Source organism: Hemiscyllium ocellatum, chromosome 5 (assembly GCF_020745735.1).
Source record: "Hemiscyllium ocellatum isolate sHemOce1 chromosome 5, sHemOce1.pat.X.cur, whole genome shotgun sequence".
Classification (NCBI taxonomy): domain Eukaryota; kingdom Metazoa; phylum Chordata; class Chondrichthyes; order Orectolobiformes; family Hemiscylliidae; genus Hemiscyllium; species Hemiscyllium ocellatum.
In genome coordinates, this window is record NC_083405.1 from 14,185,034 (window position 1) to 14,206,948 (window position 21,915).

General features: G+C 42.2%; 1 pseudogene; it reads left to right on the forward strand.

Annotated features, from left to right (window-relative positions):
- Positions 1 to 359: 359 nt before the first annotated feature.
- On the forward strand, positions 360 to 20,618 carry LOC132815919 (uncharacterized; annotated as a pseudogene).
- Positions 20,619 to 21,915: the final 1,297 nt, after the last annotated feature.

Below are 21,915 nucleotides of genomic sequence, written 5' to 3' on the forward strand. Positions count from 1 at the left end.
CGCTGTCTGATTTCAATTTCCAACTCCCTCTGTGCTTGAAATTTCAAACATTGCATCACAGAAATGTCTCCACCTACCTTTATAATATGTAAGGCCGCTGCAGGGGATAGCAGAGATTTACGAGGATGGTGCCAATGCAGAAAAAAAGGAGCTGAGTGGAATTATTTTTTTAAGCTGGGATTATTCTCCTTGAAGCAATGGAGGCGGAGGGGAGCTCTATAAACACATTATTACATTTATAAACGTTCAAAATTCGTGGGACCTTGACAGGGTAGATACGGGCAGGTGGTTTACCCTCTGGTATGAAGAGCACCAGAGGACATGAACTCAGAATTAGTTATTGCCTATTTAGTTCGGAAATGAGGATTAATTTCTTTGCTCAGGGGCCAGAGAATCGGTGGAACTCCTTACTGAAACTGTTGTTGAGGCTGAGTTGTTGTGCATTTTCAAACTGTGCCAGACTGATACTTAACCAGAAAGACGATGAAGCTCTGTTGCGGTAAGGCAGGAGAATGGAGTTGAGGGTTATCAGATCAGCCATGAGTTCATTGAATGGTGGAGCAGACTCGATGGGCTCAATGGTCGACTTGCAATCCTACATCATTTGGTCTAACGCCTTATTTTATTGATAAGTTTAGAATTCTGAGGGGATAGGATGAAGTGATCGAAAAGGTTTCTCAAACTGATCTGACAGATCAGGAACTAGGCTCATAAGCTCATGACCAAGAAATGAGCTGTGGCCTGGAGAGAACAAATGGCACTGTGCACATCACAGATGGGTAAATGCAGAAGGTGTGATTGCTAATAAAATTAGTGGATCTAATGTTGTTGGCAAATTGGTGATCATGCTGGATGATGGATCGCGGTATTCACAAAACAATGGTTTGTGAAAGAATGTAAAGTTTGTTTCATTAAAAAAGTTTTCTGCAGTTCAAATCCAATTGACTGTTTAAAATACTGATCAGACTTTTATGTGAGGTGTTACATCAAAATACTCATTCACAACTCCACTGGATAAACTATTGCTCTCGATCTCTCCTTATTTGTTTCACTTTCATTCGATGTCAATTCAGAGAAAGTAAAGATGGAATGAAAGGATGAAAGGAATGTTGCACTCAATTTTATTATCCCAATTTAACTTACAACAGAAACAAACTGCTTTATTTCGACTTTGATGTGGTATAGATATAGAACATAGAAGGATACAGCGCAGTACAGGCCCTTCGGCCCTCGATGTTGCGCCGACCGAGTCCCACCCAACCTATACCAGCCCAACAACTTCCAAATGCCTATCCAATGCACGCTTAAATGAACATAAAGAAGGAGAGTTCACCACTGATACGGGCAGGGCATTCCATGAACTCACAACCCGCTGTGTGAAGAATCTACCCCTAACATCTGTCCTATACCTACCACCCCTTAATTTAAAGCTATAAATATATATATATATATTAGCTATATATCACAAATGTCCGGTGCAATGAAGGGCAAGAGCAAAATTCTCCAACCAATGTCTACTAAAGATACGATGCACGAAGCGAAACCACAGCTGCGTTTGATATAAGTAACAGCCAGAGTAGGATTCAAATCCACACAAGCACAAAAAAAAGCAACCCATCGCTTTAACCTCTGGGATACTTCAGCCCGTGGCAAAGGGGTCGAATCCACATCAGTATGTTTCTGCTTTCAGCGGTATAATAGTACCAGCAAAATCCAAGGAATTTCCGTCGTCCTTGGAAGGAATACCTGTCCTTGATTCATTCCGATTCAGAATTGTCTCAGAATGAATCAGCAAACAAGAAATTTCCGTCACATTCACACGCACATTTAGTTTTAATTTCTTCATATAGTTTCTCTGTCACGTGAAGAAGTATATATGGAGAGAGAAGTGAAGGTGATGTATTAGCTCGATAGTCTTTCTCATGTGACTGAACCTGGACTGGGTAAAATTCCCAGGAAAGAAGTTTTGTTTACTTCGTTTTATTAATTTTGCTGCAACCTCACTCTGTTCATTGCAGTGATCGGAAATGAATTGGATTTCTATCATTAGAACGTTTAATGTTGTATTCAATTTTGCTCCTAATTTATTTCAGCTTAAAGGAAATACTGATGAGAAAAACAGAAGGTTGAACTACAAAACAAGATATCAGTTTTGATGCTTAGTTACTGTGGCAGATTTCAGTGGGTATCAAATGAACCCAGCATCATGGCGAATATCCTCCATTTAAGGCATGTGATTAAAGCAGGAAATCGATCTTCAAGAGACGAGTGACTTCCTGTTCATTATTGAAGATCTTTCCTAAACAATATACCAAATCGGCTCTGTTCCATTCACAATACTTCATGTGGAATATTAATTTAAATCTTTCAAAACTCTGAGAATTTTTTTGCTGAATCTTATTTAGCTGCATACGTTTCCGATATATCTTTACATCTAAAGTCATCCAAATGAGACATTGTTTCCTCGCACCTTCCATCTACCACACCCCACTTTTACACTTTTACCTGGCCACATGTCTCTCTCTCTCCTGGTGAAACTCACTCCTTGTGTGTCTCGAAATGTGCCTTTCCAAATATTTTGGAAACGGATTCTCAGAGTAACAGAAATTATGTTCCCATCATTTCTTTATCCTACATCGATGGTTTTGAAAGAGTGACGTTCAAATATTTACCAATTGAAAGAGAGAATTTACCACCTACTTCCTCTCTCCAAACCTCACATACTCTGGAAAACTTACATTCGGTTTTATTTGGTTCAGTTTCAAATTTTCAAACATACAAATAAATAAAATTCTATTCCCACTAAACGCTGTCAGCATCATCTCTAATGTCTTAGTACCCCAGTAAGCGCTGGCATTGTCCTCTCTCTGATAGAATCACAGATTCCCTACAATGCAGAAAGTACAATTCAGCCAATCGAGTCTGAAAGGGCACCCTGAAGAGCCCTCCTCTCTATCACCGCAGGCCTCTGGTTTGTTATTTCAAGCAAACCTACTGGAATAAAACCTGGCACCGTGTGACTGCTGACCTTATCACTGCGTTACCCATGTCTAATGCACTTAACTTATTGAATTCACTCCCTTGACACATCAGCGCTATTTAACATGGCCAAGCCACCTAACCTACGGATTAACAGCAGTGCGAAACACTGAGCACAGGTACCATCACATTGAGAACCATCTGTATCATGTTTAATGGCTTTACACACTGGTAACTCAGCTTCGTGAAAGCAAGCTGCGCCCATCAACCCGAATGCAATGCATCCAAACGCGATTCTACGCTGTACAACCTCATTAGTGCAGCAGGAAATCTTTCTGCACTCAGATCTGAATGGGTTTACTCTGTTTTCTTCCTTAGATTCCTGCTTTAAATAAACATATCAGTCAGGAACAACTCTATATAATGGTTTTCATTCCAACACAAACACAATGTGCAGTTTGCAGAATTACCTGTTAGCACTTTCACTGACACCCTCTCTCCCCAGGAGCTTGCAGTCCTTGCCCAGCTGATTCAGACAGCACTGTCCTTCCTGTGACACGTTCCACCAAGAATGGAAGGCCATGCATTAATAACCTTCACTGGGTGACAGAGCGACAAATTTAAAACATTTACGATGCCCCAAGCGGAGAATTGAGTCCTGTGACAGGCGGGGACACTGACCACGATACTGTGGAGGACCACAACATCGAAGGAAGCCCTTCAGCATGTTGTGCCCGCACTTGTCCAACACAACTGCTCAACGACCTAAATCAAGTTTTCCATCGTTTAGCCCATAGACTTACATTCCTTGTCATCACAAATTCACATCTGAATTTTTTCAGGTTAAAAGCGTTTCCCGCCTCTTTGACCCTTTCCACACATCGACTCAAACCTTTCTACCTTTTCCCGAAATCTCTTGGCTCCGGTATTCGATCCCTCGATCAATAACAAACGCTTCTTTCAGTCTATCCTATCCATATCCGTCATTATTTAGTGCATCTCAGTCATGTCTTCTCCAATCACCTCTGCTCGGCGGCAAACAACCCCATTCTGTCCAAGCTCTCTTCATAAATGAAACTCTTCAGCCCAGATAATATCTCAGTGAATCTCTCCTGCAACTTTCGCAGTGCCATCACATCATAGTGCTGTGAGGAAGGCATATGGTGTACTGGGCTTTATTGGCAGAGGAATTGAGTTCCGGAGTCCTGAGGTCATGTTGCAGTTGTATAAGACTCTGGTGAGGCCTCATCTGGAGTATTGTGTGCAGTTTTGGTCGCCATACTATAGGAAGGATGTGGAAGCTTTAGAACGAGTGCAGAGGAGGTTTACCAGGATGTTGCCTGGAATGGTAGGAAAATCTTATGAGGAAAGGCTGAGGCACTTGGGGCTGTTCTCATTGGAGAAGAGAAGGTTTAGGGGAGATCTGATAGAAGTGTATAAGATGATTAGGGGTTTAGATAGGGTAGATACTAAGAACCTTTTACCGCTAATGGAGTCAGGTGTTACTAGGGGACATAGCTTTAAATTAAGGGGTGGTAGGTATAGGACAGATGTTAGGGGTAGATTCTTCACACAACGGGTTGTGAGTTCATGGAATGCCCTGCCCGTATCAGTGGTGAACTCTCCTTCTTTATGGTCATTTAAGCGGGCATTGGATAGGCATTTGGAAGTTATTGGGCTAGTATAGGTTAGGTAGGATTCGGTCGGCGCAACATCGAGGGCCGAAGGGCCTGTACTGCGCTGTATCCTTCTATGTTCTATGTTCTATCATTGCTATATTGTGAATTGCAGAACTACACACAGTACTCTAGCTAGAGTCGAATTAACTTTTTTTTCTTTTGTGTTGCAGTGTGAGGGCGTCGCTGTCTCGGCAGTATTGATTGCGATCCCTAATTGCACAGTGGACAGTTGACATTCAACAATATTGCTGTGAGTCTGGAATCACATGGAGGACCGACCAGGTAAGAATGGCAGTTTCCTTCCTTAAAGGACGTCAGTGAACCCGATGGTTTTCTTTTTTCAACAATTGACCATTGATTTATATGAGTTATTAGATTCGTAATTGCAAATATTTATTGAATCCCAATTCTAACACCTGGCACGGTCGGATTCAAACCCGGGTCCCTGGTTCATTTGCTTGGTATCAGAATTATCAGTCCAGTGGTAATAGCGCTCGGCCATTGCAAAAAACCATGAAACTAATTTTTCCCAATGAAGTCGCTTTTCCTCGATATTGTCCTGCGTCAATTTCCTGAGCTTGACTCCCCAATAATCTCTGGTCCATGTCAGTAAAAGCTGCTACATGAGCATTGATCTCACAACAGTGGTACCAAATGGATCAACTGGACTTCAGGTCCCGATCGTGGGCTTGGGGCACGTTCACCCAGCAACATTGACCGCAAAATCACAGTCTGAATGGTATCAATGTGAGAGTCAGTGTTAGTTTCTGCAGTGCCTTAATGAAATAGGAAATGACTCCACAACCACACGATAAAAGAATATAGCTCCGAAAGCTAGTGCTCAATTAAACCTGGTAGGCTCTAACCTGGTGTTGTGTGATTTTTAAGTTTGCACACCATCGTCCAACATTGTCGTCTCTAAATTAATGAAACGGGGGTGTGGGACGAAAAGTTCAGTTAACGATCTAGGACGGAGAGAAACCTCCGAGAACGGTGGATTTGAATTTCGTCATATGAAACAGAGATTTGAGCGAGCAGAATTTGAAGGAAAAAAGTCATTACCTTGGAGGAAATTACCATGTTAAAACAACTGATTCCTTTGTGTTTCACAAAAGCTGAAGCAGATAGAGCAATTATTGCCGTAACTCGGATTCGAACCGAGGTTGCTGTGGCCACAACGCAGAGTACTAACCACTATACGATCACTGCATCCCACACACAAGCACGCAGACTGCCGCAGTACAGTAGCATAAGAAATGTTAGGCAGAGCACCAAATGCACAACATCAATGCTAAGCGAATAGTGGCAGATATGTGGGAACTTAGATTGGGCTGACCGTTTAACATCGGTGCCGCCAGTGGCTGTGGTGATTCCATCATTAATATGCTGAAGGCTGAGATAAATAGATTTCTCCAAAACATCAAGGACTCCGGGGACAATGCAGGTTTTGTTGAAATGTATGTTTCAATAGCAATGCAGTTTAACATCGGCTACTTCACCGGTTTCCCCACACAAGGCAGTAACCACTGCTGCCACAGAGTCCCAATTCCCAGCCCCAGAATCAGAGGAACTGAGTGGCGAAGTCGTGAAGATCCAACTTGAAATTGGGATGGGAATGAGGTCGCAAAGTAACTCGATGGCTCCAGTGATACAACCAGTGAATGCATGGTATTTCTATGACAGTTTAGAGGCACAAGCAATTCCGAGGTTGCGAGTGCGCCTGGTCAAAGGGGTGGGGGCAGAAGGAAAGTTTGTTCCCGTTTATAATGACATAGCAATCCACAGTGCATCTTGCTGAGACAGCTGAGTACCACAACTGGAGCGTGGGCAGCTGGTTTGGAGTTGGATTCTGCTTCACGATCACCCACTTTCCTGGAATGAATTACGTTCACCATTTTTCTTTCCAATTGTTTGATATCTTCCTTCAGTCTGCGGCTTTCTTCTTCATGATTAATTGCATGACTAACTGTTGTATGATCTGCACACTGCTAAATGACGGCCACGACAAGCGAATATGAGTCATTGATCTATATGAGAAAACAGGGGAAAATCACAGCAGGCATCCTTCAGTTATTTCCCAGAAGACAGTTAGGAGTGAAACACGATATTACGCAACTGGAGTTTCATGTGGGATAGAACAGATTGCTATGGCAGTTTACCTCCCGAACTGGCATGAGTGAATCAGGTGAGAGTTTCCACACAAACTGATTCAGGTCATCATGAGAGTCTTCAAACTTCACCATCTGTCCTGCCAGGATCTGAACCCTTTGTCCCCAAAATATTAACTGGGATTTGGATTAACAATACAGTAATAAAACTAGAAGGGCATTATCAATGTTCAACGGGTACAGGAGGAGGCAGATGTGACTAGATTAGTTTGGCAGTATGTTCAGCATGGATTGTTTGGTCTGACTGGCCTGTTGTCATGCTGTATGACTCTCTGACTGACGCTATTGAACAGACAGTTGGTTGGGATTAACAGCCGCATTGACAGCATAATCCAACTCCTGATGGGATATGTAATCCTGCTGGAGTCTTCTGAGGTTGTTTTGCTCAGAGATCCCTTCCCACACATGTGACTGGTAAACGGCCTCTCCCCAATTTTACTGATTAAATTAGGTTCCATTTCTGTGGTTAATTGAATTCCTTCGAGCAGTTCCCACATTGTCCTGCTTTCTCTGTGGTATTGGGCGTCATTTTTTCTACCCAGAGTGAACGATCTTTCAAATTGTGTCCACTCAGAAATAAATCCTGTTTTCCATGTTGTAAATGTGTTATCATTCTTTCTCATTCACCCACAGGGTGTGAGTATGACTGGTCAGGACAACATTTATTCTTCGCCCCTTGTTTGTTGCTGCCTGGCTACATTGCAAACCCAGGTGTGATTCCAGCCTCGGGTCTCTGTCTGTGGGCAGTCTGCACATTGTCTGCATATTTGCACTTTTATTCCTTCCTCTGACCAAAGATGTGCCAATTAAAGAAATCAACAATGGGAAATTCAGGCTTATGGGATAAGGAATATCGTGGGGTCTGGAGGGATGCCCTTCGGAGTGACCGTGCGGACTGGAACGGCCGACTAGCCTGCTTCCCTACAAGGCGGAGATTCTTGAATTAAGGATAAGCTAATGTTTTTCTGGTCCTGGAGTCTCTCGTAGGCAGGACTGGTTAAAGATGGTAGAATCGTTTGCATACGGGACATGAATGAGTGCGATTTCGGGAAATTTAAGTCATGATCTCGGTTCCTGAGGTCAGGCTTGCATTCTAGGTTTTATTCGTTGAACTTAAACATTATTGGTTCGCTGCCCAAGTCCCCAAGGACAACTAGTTTAAAATATCACCCCAACACCACCTTCTCCATGTTGAAGTCTTTACTGTGGGAAGAAACTGATGCTGAGCTGATGCAAACAAAAGCAGCTGCCATCACCAGTGTCGGAAGCACAGATACAAATAGCAAAATCATCTTTTAAACCCACCACTGCAAAGTTAATGGCTCAACACGCTCCTGTTGTGCCACTCAGCTATCTTAGCAAGATACACTGTAGATTGCTGTGAGAGTGTAAACGGGGACAAGAATTCCCTTGATCATGAGCATACTCAAAATAAATTTTTTTGCGCCTCTATACATCATAGAAGGACTGCACTGTCACCTATTGCATCACTGGAGACAGAGAGTAACTCCGCACACTCATTCTCATCCCCATTTCCGGTTGGATCTGGACGGCTGTGCTGCAGTTTCTCTGACTCTGATGCTGGGAACTTGTGTTAGCTCCCAGCACTGGTTACTGCCTTGAGGAAGCTTGTGAAGTCGCTGATGTTAAGCTAAAATGCTTGTGAAGCATACATTTTAACAATATCCTGTACTGTCCCTGAGTCTTTGATGTTTTGTCGAAATCTATCAATCTCAGTTTTCAACATTCTCATTCAAAGATCTCCACATCCTCTGAGGACATCGAACTTAAAGATTTAGCTCATTGTCAGTTCCCACATGTCTGTCACTGTTAGCTGAGTACTGATAATGTACATCTGCTGTTCTTCCGAACATTTCCTGCGCCAGTATACTTAATGCTGCTTGCAAGCATCCTGTTCTGTGGTTACTGTGATCGTGGTCGTCTGTATTTTGCATTATGACCACAGAAAACTCGGTTCGAAAACATATCACGACTTAGGTGTTCTCTCCGTTGTCCTTTTTGTGACACATCATAAGAAATTAATTGTTTTTCCTTCAAATTTCGCTTTCTCACATCTCTGCGTTTCATATATCAGGATTCAAACACACCCATTGTCGGTGATTCCTCTCCTTCCCACGATCATTAAACCTCCTTTCCGTCCCTCCTCCCATTTCTTTGAGGCAATGCACAATGTATCACTCTCTTTCACATTCACACTGTTCTGTCTGTGCTGTGGTCACTGTTGCTGAGTCAACGTGCACCAATCCCACCATCGGGACCTCGAAACAAGTCGATCCACTTGAATACCGCAGTTGTGAAATCAATCCCCATGTAGCAGCTTTTACAGACATAGGCCAGAGACAGTTGGAGCGTCAGGCTCATGGAAAAGATCCAGGGTAGTTTTGGGAAAAAGAGATTTTATTGGAAAAGATCAGTTTTTGTGGCTTTCTGCATTGGTCTTGTGGTAATGTCATAGACTAACTGATAATCCAGAGACCGAGGTAATAGTCTGAGTACTCGGGCTTGAGTCCCAACATGCCAGATTGTAAAATTTAGATTCAGCAAATATCTACAATGAAGAATATAATGACGACTATAGATCCATTGACATTCGTTGGAAAAAAAAAGCATCTGGTTCACTGATTTCATTTCAGGATAGAATCTGCTGTCCTTACTTGGTCTGACCAGCATGTGACTTCAGACTCATAGCAATATGGTTGAGTCTCAACAGCGCTCTCTTCAATTAGGAATAGGTAATAAATTCTGCTTTGCCAGTATCGCCCTCATATTAATACATAAATTTTAAAACAAATGCTCATTAGGTTCAAGCAAGAGTGTTGTGTGCAGTTTTTCAAGTCACATTATGGCAGGAATGTAATCACACTGAAAACATTGCAGGAGATATTTACCGGGATATTGTTTGGGATGAAGAGTTTCAGTTAGGAAGAAAGACAGGACAAAGTGGACTGTTTATCGCAGTGCAAAGGAGATGTAGAGGAGACATGATTGAGTTAGGGTATGGACAAGGTTGACTGAATGAGTTTCCCATTGATGGAGGGATCGATTAGCAGGGGCTAGAGATTTAAAGAGAAAGGCAGAAAGGTTTGAGAAGATGTGCCAAAATGCTTTATCAGCCAGTGGGTGGTTGGAATTTGGAATACACTATCTGCATTGTTCAGAGTAGCAGATACTGTTATTGTTGAAAATGTGTTGCTGGAAAAGCACAGCAGGTCAGGCAGCATCCAAGGAGAATCTCCTTCGATTCTCCGCCTGCTTACATGCTGCCTGACCTGCTGCGCTTTTCCAGCAACACATTTTCAGATCTGATCTCCAGCATCTGTAGTCCTCACTTTCCCCTAGACACTGTTATAGCCTGAATAAATATTCAGATGTGAACTTGTGATGCCAAGACATATAAGGCTGTTAGGTAAACATTGTGAAATGGGATTCAGTTCATTCGGCAGGTGCTTTTGACAAGTATGGCCACAACTGGTTGAAGGGCCTCCTTTGACACTCTTGTTCTCAGTCGTATAGTAGTTAGTGTGCCCACCAGTTTCAGGGCTCAATTCTCCACTGGGGACAGTGTAAATATTTTAAAACTGTCGCTCCATTCCCAAGTGCGGGTATTGATAGTTGTCCTTCCATTCTCAATAAGGCATGTCACAGGAAGGACAGTGCTGCCTGAATCAAGGTGGGGAAGGACTGCAACTCTCAGGGAGGCAGAGTGTCAGTGAAAGTGCAAACACGTGACTTCTGCAAACTGCACATTTGTACTGTGTTGGAATGAAAAGCATTTGACAGACTTGTTCTGGATTGAAGTGTTTATTGGAAGCAGGAAGGTGAGTAAGAGACAGCGTAAAAGCATTCAAATATGAGTGCAGAAACATTTCCCCCAGCACGAATGAGATCGTAAAGCACAGTGTAGCGTTTCGATACATTGAATTTGGGTTGATTTGCTTTGATGAGGCAGAGTTACCAGGGTATAAAGCCATTATACATGTAAAAATTATACATGTTTTGCTCACGATGATGAACCTTTGGCTCAGTAATTCGCACTGCTGTTCGGTCTGAAGGTTATGTTGATTGGCCAAGTTAAATTGCCCTCTCGTGTGCGGGGAATGAATTCAGTAAGTTTAATGAATTAGCCATTGGTAACGCGGGGACAAGGTCAGAAGTCACAGGACACCAGGTTCTAGTTCAACAGGTTTAGTTGACATCACAAGGGGGAGGGTTGGCCCTTCTTCTGGTGAAATATAAGGGAATAGGGAGGAGAGCTAGGTCTGAGTGAGTTGCTCTTCAGAGAGTCTACACTGGCTTGATTGACTGAAATGTTCTTTCTGCAATGTAGGATTCTGTGATTCTATGAATTGAAAATGACGGTGTTTACTGGGGTGTAAAGGCATAAGAGAAGATGCTGTTGGGGGTGTGCTGAGGATGAGATTTTACTCACTTGTCTTCTTGGAAAACTGAGAACAGTTATCCCTGAACCACGGAAGACTTAATGGGTTTTTTTTTCAGGTTATGAAATGTTTGAACAGAGTAAATAGATAGAAAATTCCCTCTTTCAAGTAAGTAAACATCGAGACGCCAGACATTCAATACTTTTGATGAAGCCTTTGAATGACAAAGAAATGATGAGAACAGAATCGCTGTCACTCCGAGAATCTGTTTTTCAAAGTATTTAGAAAGGCACATTTGGTGACATGCAGGGAATAAATTTCACAAGGAGAGAGACAGCGTGTCGCTAGATAAAGGTGTAGGGATGAGGTGAAGTCGTTCGGAAGTTGCAGGGAAACAATGTCTAAGTTGGTTGACTTTAAATGTAAATAAATTTCTTGAATGTGTGCAGCTGAATAAGATTCGGTTCCAAATCTATGCATTTTGAAAGATTTAGCATAATATTCCACCTAAAGCATTGTAAATCGAACTGAGTGGATTTTTATTTATTGTGTAGGGAAGATATTACATAATGAATAGGAAGTTACCAGTTGCTTGGAGATCGACTTCCTGCTTTCATCACTTGCGTTAAGGATGTGAGAACAAACACCATGATGTTTGATACATTTAATACTCAGTGAAATCTGCCAAAGCAACGAGCAACAAAACTGGTGGGTTTTCGTTTGAACTTTAACCCTCTGTTTTTCTCAGCAGTATTTTCCTTAAGCTGAAATAAAGTCAGAGCAAATTTGCATACAACATTAATCGTTCCAATGAGATATATCTAATTCACTTCTGATTATTACAATGGACATTGTGAGATTTCAGCAAAATTAAAATGAAATGAACAAATCAGCATTTCTTGCGATTTAATCCAATTCAGGTTCAACCATATAAGAAAGGCCATTGAGCGACAGCATTGCAATTATTTCACTCACCAAAGCTGCGTCTTCTGGTGAAAGCAGAAACACAATGGTGTGGATTCAATATCACTGTGGAACTTTCTCATCCATGACTTCACCACATGTAACCTGATGAGGTTACATATCACCCCACTACAAAATGTGCAGAGGAAACCTAGAGATTATGGTGCCGGGTAATTATACCGCTGTGCTCCACACTCACGGGTTCGAGTCACACTCTGGTTGCTAACTTTATGAACCGCTCGAGCAGTTTTTCTTTACACCTCACACTCTCGTATACACTGGATCGAGAATCTTGTTCTTGCCCTTCACTGCACGGGAGATTCACAATTAATCGACACCACATTAAAGTCGAAATGAAGAGTGAGAGCAGTCATTCCATTCAATTGTAGATAAAATTGGTGAAATGAGAAGGAACGCATTTTTTTCTTTCTGCCCTACATTCCACTTTGTCTTTCTATGAATTTACATCGAAAGAATGGGAAATAAGTAACAAGAGATCGGGAGCACAAGCTTATCCAGTGGAGTTGTTCATGAGTATTTTATCCTAACACTTCACACAAAGATCTGATCAGTATTTCAAACAGTCACTCGGAATTGGAACCGCATTCTTTCACAAATTTCTGCTGTGTGTGAATCATACAACGATCCAACATCCAGCGTGATCACTGACTTGCCAACTTCCTTCAGCAATCACAACTTCTGTACACAGCCACCTGTGCTGTGCCCAGTGTCATTTGTTGCCCCCAGGTCACTGCACATTTCTTCTTCCTGAGGTTATGAGCCTTGTTCCATATCTGTCTGATCTGTTTAATAAACCCTTTCTGTCACTTCGTCCCATCCCCTCACAATTCTGAACTTACGAATAAAATAAGGCGTTGGATGAAATTTTAAAACAGTGGAAGTATGCTATTCAGCACAAGGAGTCTTCTCAACCATTCAACGAATTCATAGTTGATCTGATTTGGAGACGTCGGTGTTGGACTGGGGTGTACAAAGTTAAAAATCACACAACACCAGGTTTTAGTTCAACAGGTGTCTGTCACCCGATGAAGGAGCATCGCTCCGATAGCTAGTGTGCTTCCAATTAAACCTGTTGGACTATTACCTGGTGTTCTGTGATTTTTAACATAGTTGCCTCCCATTCACAATTGAGGAATGGTTTCTTGTCCCGGATATGTCCGCTCCCTTGGGCGACTAGTACGAATCCCACAAGAGAGACATCTGAATCAGACAGTGAAATGAGGTCGATTAAAAAAATATAGAAAAACTGGGGTGCACAGACCAACGTCATAAATCTGAGTTTTAAATATTAACTTGGTGTCCGGGAAAAGGGATATTTGATCACTGAGGGACTGGTGAGGGCACTGAGAAGTTGGGGGTAGGCAGAGTAATTCGAACTGTCACGGAGTAAAGGAAGGAAAAGTCCCTCGTAACATTCTTCCTGAAAGTCCGTCAGGGAGGATGTTGAGGGAATGGACAAGTAACACTTGTACAAGGGAAAAAGATAAAAAAGAAAATGATGAAATATTGTTGTTTAGTACGGACCAAAGAACCAATCCTTCATCCAGCTGTCTTCGGGCCAAAGTATGATTCGGATGAGGATTGGGTATGTCAGTGTTTAGATTTGTAGTGAATAAAAAACAAACTTTCAGTCAAGAGGCAGACTGTGCATCCTGTTGGAAGGGCAGTGTGGGAATGATGGTATTAAAGACAAAGGATTCCCCCTCTGCCCCACCCAGTTTATGGGATCCTTTTGCCTACTTACACTCCCCAGCCCCGGAGCATAAAACCAGATTAGGTGAAAATGGGGGACTAGGAGAGACAGACAGACAGGGACAGGTAACGGATGACCCACAAGAGGAGGACGAAGGAGCGGTGGACAGGAATGTTGTTGTCCCCGAACCTCAACCCTCAACAAAAGAAAGGGAAGATAAAGTAGATGTAGAGGAGGCCTCTGGAATATCTAAACCAAAGCCTAAGGGGGAAAATCAAAAACAAAAAAGGGGAAGAACGTCAAGACATATCCCCTTCGGGATGTACCAATAGGGGACAGAGAAATTTGGTTTGTAAGTGCCCCCTCACCAGTGGGGAGGTCAGAACATTTAAAAAGAAGATAAATGTCCTGGTTGAGGATCCGGTAGGGTTGTCTGAACAAATTGATCAATTCTTGGTGCTCAGTCTGTATACATGAACTGAGTTAATGTCTATTTTGAATATACTATTTACTGGGGAGGAAAGGGGACTTATACCAGGAGCAGCCATTAAAATATGGGACACGGAACTTCCCATTGGGGATAGGGAAACTGGACAGGGAGAGACGGAGTTTCCCCTCAGAGACATCCAGTGGGAAAATCAAAACGCGGAGCATCGGGAAGAAATGAGGGAATTGAAAGACCTGATTCTAAAAGAAATAAGAGAGGCAGTTCCGAAGTCGCAGAATTTGACTAATGTCTTTGAAGTGAGAGAGGAGAAAGATGAGACTTCCACAGCTTTCTTGCAAACATTAAGAGACTCAATGCGGAAATACTCTGGAATGAACCCTGAGGACCCAATGGCACAGGCTGTTTTGAAAGTACATTTTGTGACAAAGGCATGGTCAGACACAGAGAAAGATACTGAAGATAGAAGGGAGGAACGAAACACCAATAGATGAATTGTAAAGAAAGGCACAGAAAGTGTTTGCAAAGAGAGAGGATGAGAGACAGAAACAGAAGGCAAAAATGATGGTAGCTACGGTTGATGAGGTAGTTAAGAAAAGACTGGAACCAATAGTGAGCATCCGGAGCGGCGGGTGGCAGCATGTAGGACAGAGAGGTAGAGGGAGAGGGAGAGGAAAGGGGGGAGCACTTGATAGAGGGTTCGGGCGACAGCGGCAGAGATGAAAGTCTCCACAGGCAGGATGCTATTATTGCAGAAACTCGGGCATTTGAAGCAGGAGTGTCCTGATCTACAAAGGGAAGAGCGGGCAATTCGGCTTATGAACTTTGATGAAGAATAGGGATGTCAGAGTATCCTGCCCCCGGGGAGCCACCAGGAATTCTTGATAAACCTGAGGGTGGTACCCTGTGGGGAAGAGTTAGTCTTCCTAGTAGATACGGGGGCAGCACGGTCATTACTGAATTTTAAACCAAAGAAAGTAGAAATGTCAACACGGTCAATTGCTGTTTCCGGGGTAAAAGGGGAACGATTTACTGTTCCAGTATTTTAACCTATGATGATAGAAGGTCCGAAGGATACAGTCACAGGGGAACTATTTTATATCCCTGATATAAGAAGTAACTTACGAGGGAGAGATTTAATTATCCTCTGAGATTTGAATTCAGGAAAAAGAATTAGTTGTATAAATAGCAATGTTGACAGAAGATGTGGAGAGAGAGATAGACCGTATTGTGTGGGCTAGAGAAGGCAATCGTGGAAAAATACAGATATGTCCCCTAGAAATAAGTTTAAAAAGGAAAGGGGACGTTGTTTATGAGCGACAATATCCCATTTCCATAGAAGGTAAATGAAGACTGCAGGAAGCAATTGAGGGGCTAGAGATGGACTTTTGGAGCCATGCATGTCTCCTTATAATATCCTAATTCTTCGAGTGCAAAAATCCGATGGAACGTATCGATTGGTGCAGGATTTGAGAACATTGAATCGAATAAAACAGGTCAGGCACACACAGTGGTGCCAAATTCCTATATGTTATTAAGTAAGATCCCTCATGCCCACAAATGGTTTAGTGTGATAGATTTAAAGGAAGCCTTTTGGGCTTGTCCCTTGGCAGATAGAAGTAGGAATTTCTTTTGCCTTTGAATGGGAAGATCCCAAGATAGGACAGAAACAGTAAAACCAGTGGACCATGCTCCCCCAGGGGTTTACGCAATCCCCGAATTTATTTGGACAGATGTTAGAACGAATATTAGAGAAATTTAGCAGCCCCAAGCAAACTTTCCTGTCCCAGTATGTAGACGACCTCTTAGTAACAGGAACGAGAAGAGAAAGAGTAGTAGAAGGTACTAAAAATATTGAATTTCCTGGGTCAACAGGGACTGCGAGTATTTAAAAACAAAATAGAATGTGGGGAGCGAGAAGTGAAACACTTGGGACATTTAGTTAAGAGGGAAAGCGAAAGGTAAGCCCGGAACGGTTAAAGGGAATAGTGGGGATTCCACTGTCCAGGAATAAACTGGAATATCGTAATCTTTTGGGTTTAACGGAATATTGCAGATTGTGGATTGATTCTTTTGCTCAAAAGACGAATAAATTATATCTCAAACCACTAGAGGAGGAACCAAAGTGTCTGAGTTGGGAAGAAGAGGAAAAATAACGATTTAAGAACTCAAAAAGATCTGATGCATGCCCCCATGTTAGTCTTACCTTCACTAAATAAAACTTTCCAACTCTTTGCTACCGTAGATAGGGGAGTGGTTTTGGGAGTATTAACCCAGAGGTGGGGAGGAATGAAATAGACAGTAGCATATCTTTCGAAGCAATTGGATCCAGTATTCCGGGGAAGGCCTGAATGTGTGCAGGCCATGGCTGCCACTGCACTGTTTGTGGAGGAAATCAGAAATCTACACACCAAGTGAGAACGATCCTAAACCAAAAAGCTGAGTGATGGTTGACAGACTCGTGGGTTCTGAAATAAGAGGCAATATTAATAGAAAAGGATGATCTAGTGTTGATCACGGACAGTTGTTTAAATCCAGCTGACTTTCTTTGGAAAGGGGAAGGAGAATCTCCTCAGAATCCAGAGCACAACTGCCTTGACATTCTCGAATACCAAACTGAGGTCCACATGGACCTGAGAAATGTTCTGCTTCATGCAAGAGCCTGACTTTTTATAGACCTATGATCCCGGGTGACTGAAGGGAAAAGACATAATGAGTATGCAGTTGTAGACAGGATGAAAGGTAGGGTGATAGAGGCAGGATGGTTGCTAAATGGGTGGTCAGCTCAGTCCTGCGAACTCTATGCATTGGAAAGAGCCCTTAGGGCGTTAGAAAATAAAGAGGGAGCAGCATACAGTGATTCTAAATATGCATTTCGTGTTGTGCACACTTTTGCAAAGATATGACAGGAAAGAGGACTGATCAATAGTCGGGGAAAGGAATTAGCACATGAGGAGTTGATTAAATGGGTCTTGGAGTCCCTATTACACCCCCGAGAATTAGTGGTAGTGTGTGTAAATGGTCATCAGAAAGGAAATGAACCAGAAGTTAGGGCGAATAAATTAGCCGATGAAGTGGCTAAGGAAGCAGGCCTGGACCCACAAGAGTGCTGATTCATTCCTTAATACCTACTGTCCCTGATCCCCGGAACCTCCTATATTTACTGACAGAGATGGAAAAGAATTGAAAGATTTTGGTGCTGATAAAAATAGCAGACGGGCGATGGATGTTACCTGATGAAAGGGAAATGTTAAACAAAATGATGGTGCGAGAAATTATAGCTGTCCTACATCAATTCAGCCATTGGGGAGTACAAGCAATGTATCTTTTAGTTCTTAGGGAATATGGATGTCGAGGAAAATATAGAATTGCTAAAGTAATATGTGAGGCATGTATAATATGCACAAAGGTAAATAAGAAAGTCTTGAGAAAACAGACCCCGGGAGGAAGAGTCCCGGGATTGAGACGCTTCCATAGTATACAAGAAAATTATACTGAACTACCCAGAGTAGGAAGACTAAAAATATGCTAGCCACAGCAGATCATCTATTTGGTTGTGTTGAGGCATTCGCCCTAGCTACTGCCACTGCAAGTGTGGTTCTAAAACAATATTAGAGCACATAACTCCCCGATATGGGCTAGTGAACCATATAGATTCCGACCAAGGAACTCATTTTACCTCTAAAGTATTACAGGAGATAATGAAAGAGTTGTGAATTTGCTGGGAGTTCCATGCTCCATGGCACCCACCATCATCAGGAAGGTTTGAGAGAATGAACCAAACACTCAAACGACAGCTCTCTAAATTGATAGTAGAAACCAGACTACCTTGGACCAAATGTTTACCTATAGGTCTCTTGCGAGTACGAACAGCCCCAAGGAAAGATTTGGGACTATCCCCTATGAAATCATACCTTATCTGGGAATGTACGGAGAATTGACAATTCCCGAAACGAAAGGCTTGTTCTAAAGAAATATATATACTGGGCTTGTCCACCCCATTGTCTCTCCTCAGAAAACAGAGTTTATTGGCACAGACACTGCTCCTTGAATTCACCGTTAAACCCATTCTGCCAGGAGACTGGATCTTAGTAAAATCATGGACAGAGACTAAATTGTAGCTGGACTGGCAAGGGCCATATCAGGATCCTTTGATTACCGAAACGACATAAGGACAGTGGAGAAATGCTGGGCTCACTACACTCGGATCACAGGGCCAGTGAAATCTCCAGTCGAGGAAGAAGTCTGGACAAATGAATCAACGCAAGATCTGCTGGAAGTCAGGCTGAAGAGACTTAGAGTAACTGATTATACAGTGACAACACGAGTACGGGATTATTTCTGTGGGATTGTGTATTAAGTTTTTTTGTGTTTCAGCACAATTTTTAGATTGCTGGGGATGCTTAGAGTTATGAAGCTAGCTCTCTTAGTATTGGGATTTTGTCGAATATAATTTTCATATGTGTTATTAACGGTCCCTGAGTCTGATAATCCGCAAGTAATAGACCTGATGCATGTAGCTTAGTAAATTGTGAGGATGTCGATAATCAGAGACAGTACTGCAGCTCAGAGATACATCTTAAGTCCTTTGAGGATGGTACTTGCTATAATGGTCTTGTCACAATACACCGGTCCACGTTCCAATCACCTCTCGATTGTCGCAATAAAGACCACAACCCAATATAGCTAATGATAAAGAAAACCACATGGCACAAAGCAATTCTTGGGGTGGGGAGGCACCTATGCGATACAATTAGATGAAATATTTGCGATAGAAATGTAAGCAAACGGGAAGGATTTCTCAGTCTGTTGTTTTCGAATTAGCATAGGACAGGGAAAACGGGCAGAACTATTGGGTAATAAAGTACAAACATTCACCCCTCCCGATGAACCTAAAGTAGTAAAAATTATAGAGATAAAGGAGTTGAAACAGACCATCGAAATAGAAACTGGATATGGGGATGCAAATGGCTGGTTTGAATGGGTAAAGTGTACTGTAAAAAGTCTGAACAAGAGCAATTGCTATGCATGTGCCTCCGGTAGGCCAGTGGTCCAGGTGGTTCTTTTTTCTGCTCGGGTATAAGCGAGACAGGAAGGTAATGAAATATATGATAGCCTTGTAACAGGATAAGACTGCATGGAATGATAGTAATTGTACCTCCCTATCTCTGATGTTCGCTCCCTTGGAGAAGAAAGATTCAAAAGTAGCCCCTACGTTTTCAGCCGCAGTCTGAAATCATACGATGTGTGTGCATAGACAAGGTACAAATCGATCTAGAGATTTGGGGCAGCTGAAAGTATGTACCGAGATTAAGAATGTCACTGAAACGGACAAGGGAGGGAACTACTCAGCACCAAAGGCTCCCCGAGCGGATCTGTGGTGGTACTGTTGAGGCAAAATATTAAGACCCACCCTACCACCGGATTGGAGAGGGATATGTGCGATTGTACAATTGGCAATTCCATTTACCCTGGCATTTGAGAAGGAAAAGATAGTGGGGCAAAAGGGAAGGTGTAAGAGATCACTGCTAGACACTTCTTCCAATGACAGGATGTATCTCGATTCTGTAGGAGTCCCTTGGAGGGGACATGATGAGTTGAAGGCTCGTAATCAAATTGCAGCAGGCTATGAGTCAGCTCTCTTTCGGTGGGTAACAATTAATAAAAATGTAGATTGGATAAATTACATTTTCTATGATAAACAGCAATTCATAAATTATACAAGAGATGCGGTTGAAGGAGTATCAGAACAGCTTGATGCGACAAGTAGGATGGCATGGGAAAACAGAATGGCCCTTGATATGATTTTAGCGAAAAAAGTCTGTGTGTGTGTGTGTGTGTGTGTGTGTGTGTGAGAGAGAGATGCCGGGAGGAAGCTGTTGCAACTTTATTTCTAATAACACTGCACCTGATGGTTCAATTACTCGGCCGTTGACGACCTTGGCAGAGGAACTGGCTGAGAGTTCAGGAGTAGACACATCTCTCACGGGATGGCTTGAATCATGGTTTGGAAAATGGAAGGGGGTGGTGATTTCCATCCTTATTTCCCTGATAGTGATAGTCGAGGTACTGGTAGCCATTGGCTGTTGTATCATGCCCTGTATACGAGGACTCACCCAAAGACTGATTGAGACAGCTTTAATAAAACAGATTCCCCGAAAAGGCAATCAGGCAGAGGAACTTTGTCGATTAAATAATGAGAGGATGAGTGACACCAAGATGGATGAAATCTCTGGAATGATGCTTGTGAATTTTGGGAGCAATGCTTAAAAGAAAAATGCAGAAGATAACAAATGGTAATTAAAGAATAAGGGGGAAATTGTGGGATATAGGTGAAGTAGCGTTACTTCTGCAATCATAATTATTTATGCAAGGTAAATGCACTCACACCAGTGTATAATTGTTTCAACCAAGAGCTGAGTCAACAAGAATGAAAACTATGTGAAGGAAATATGTAATTGTCTTTGTATTCGCTGAAATGTGCATACAAGAATGAAATGTGCCTGCAAACAATGATAGATTGAACAGACAACGAGATAAGGTGCTGTGAAGGTGTATGTTAAGCCAAATATGCTTGTACAAGCAGGAGGTATAAGCATCTGTTTCCCATTTTGCAAAAACACAAAAACAATCCCCAATTGAAAGGTCATAAGGATCAATATGGTTGGGGAAAGCGAGGGAACGTCACAAGTGGGGAATTTAGATAGAGGTGATGGAGGATATGTCTAACAATGGGCCACAGCAAGATGTGGTGAAATGGCCAAGTAAAGGCCGGATAAGGCAAGAGAGAAACAAAGTAATGGGCACTGGGTTTGGAGTAGTGAATCCCATATAAGATATGTATTTGCTAAACTCTGCGTGCCTTATTCCAGGCACCACGCTTGCAAGCGTCTACTAAACATACTGATTGCTTCAGATTTTGTCATAGACTCTTTTTTTTCACACTCTGTAATTTAAATTTACTGTGTTTTCTATTCAAGTTCTCATACTAATTGCTCCTCGTTTTCTTCTTAACTTTGAGACAAATCTCAAACTTCCGGGCACAATAAAATCGATATGAATTATAAATTAGGATCTGGACAAGAGAACCAACGAACAGCTACATAGACCTCTTGAACATTCGAGATATTTGAATGAAAAAGCCATGCCTTCCAAAAAACATCTCTGCACATCTGTATCCTTTTTCAATTTAATACTCCTGCAAATAGTTTATCAGTTTCAGTTGAACACTCTTAATGAGTACCTAATCAATGTCACTGTAGACCATTGAAAAAAATTAAACTTTTATTTGTTAAAATGCAAAGATTCATTCTCAAGCTTTATTAAAACAATAAGTGAACCATATTTTACCTGTCCACTAAGGTCAAGTGACCTGTCGCCCATAATTGAACATTCTAAATATTCCTACAGCTGGAGAAATCGGTGCTAAAAAGGCAAAACTAAAGCAAACATTAGACAAAATAATAAGCTCCTGAAAACTGTGGAAAGCCCGGTCAAAGAGGTCACAAAGATTCGAGAGATCCCGTCACAACCAGCCCGAGAGTTGTGCTTTGGAGAGATTGAAGCA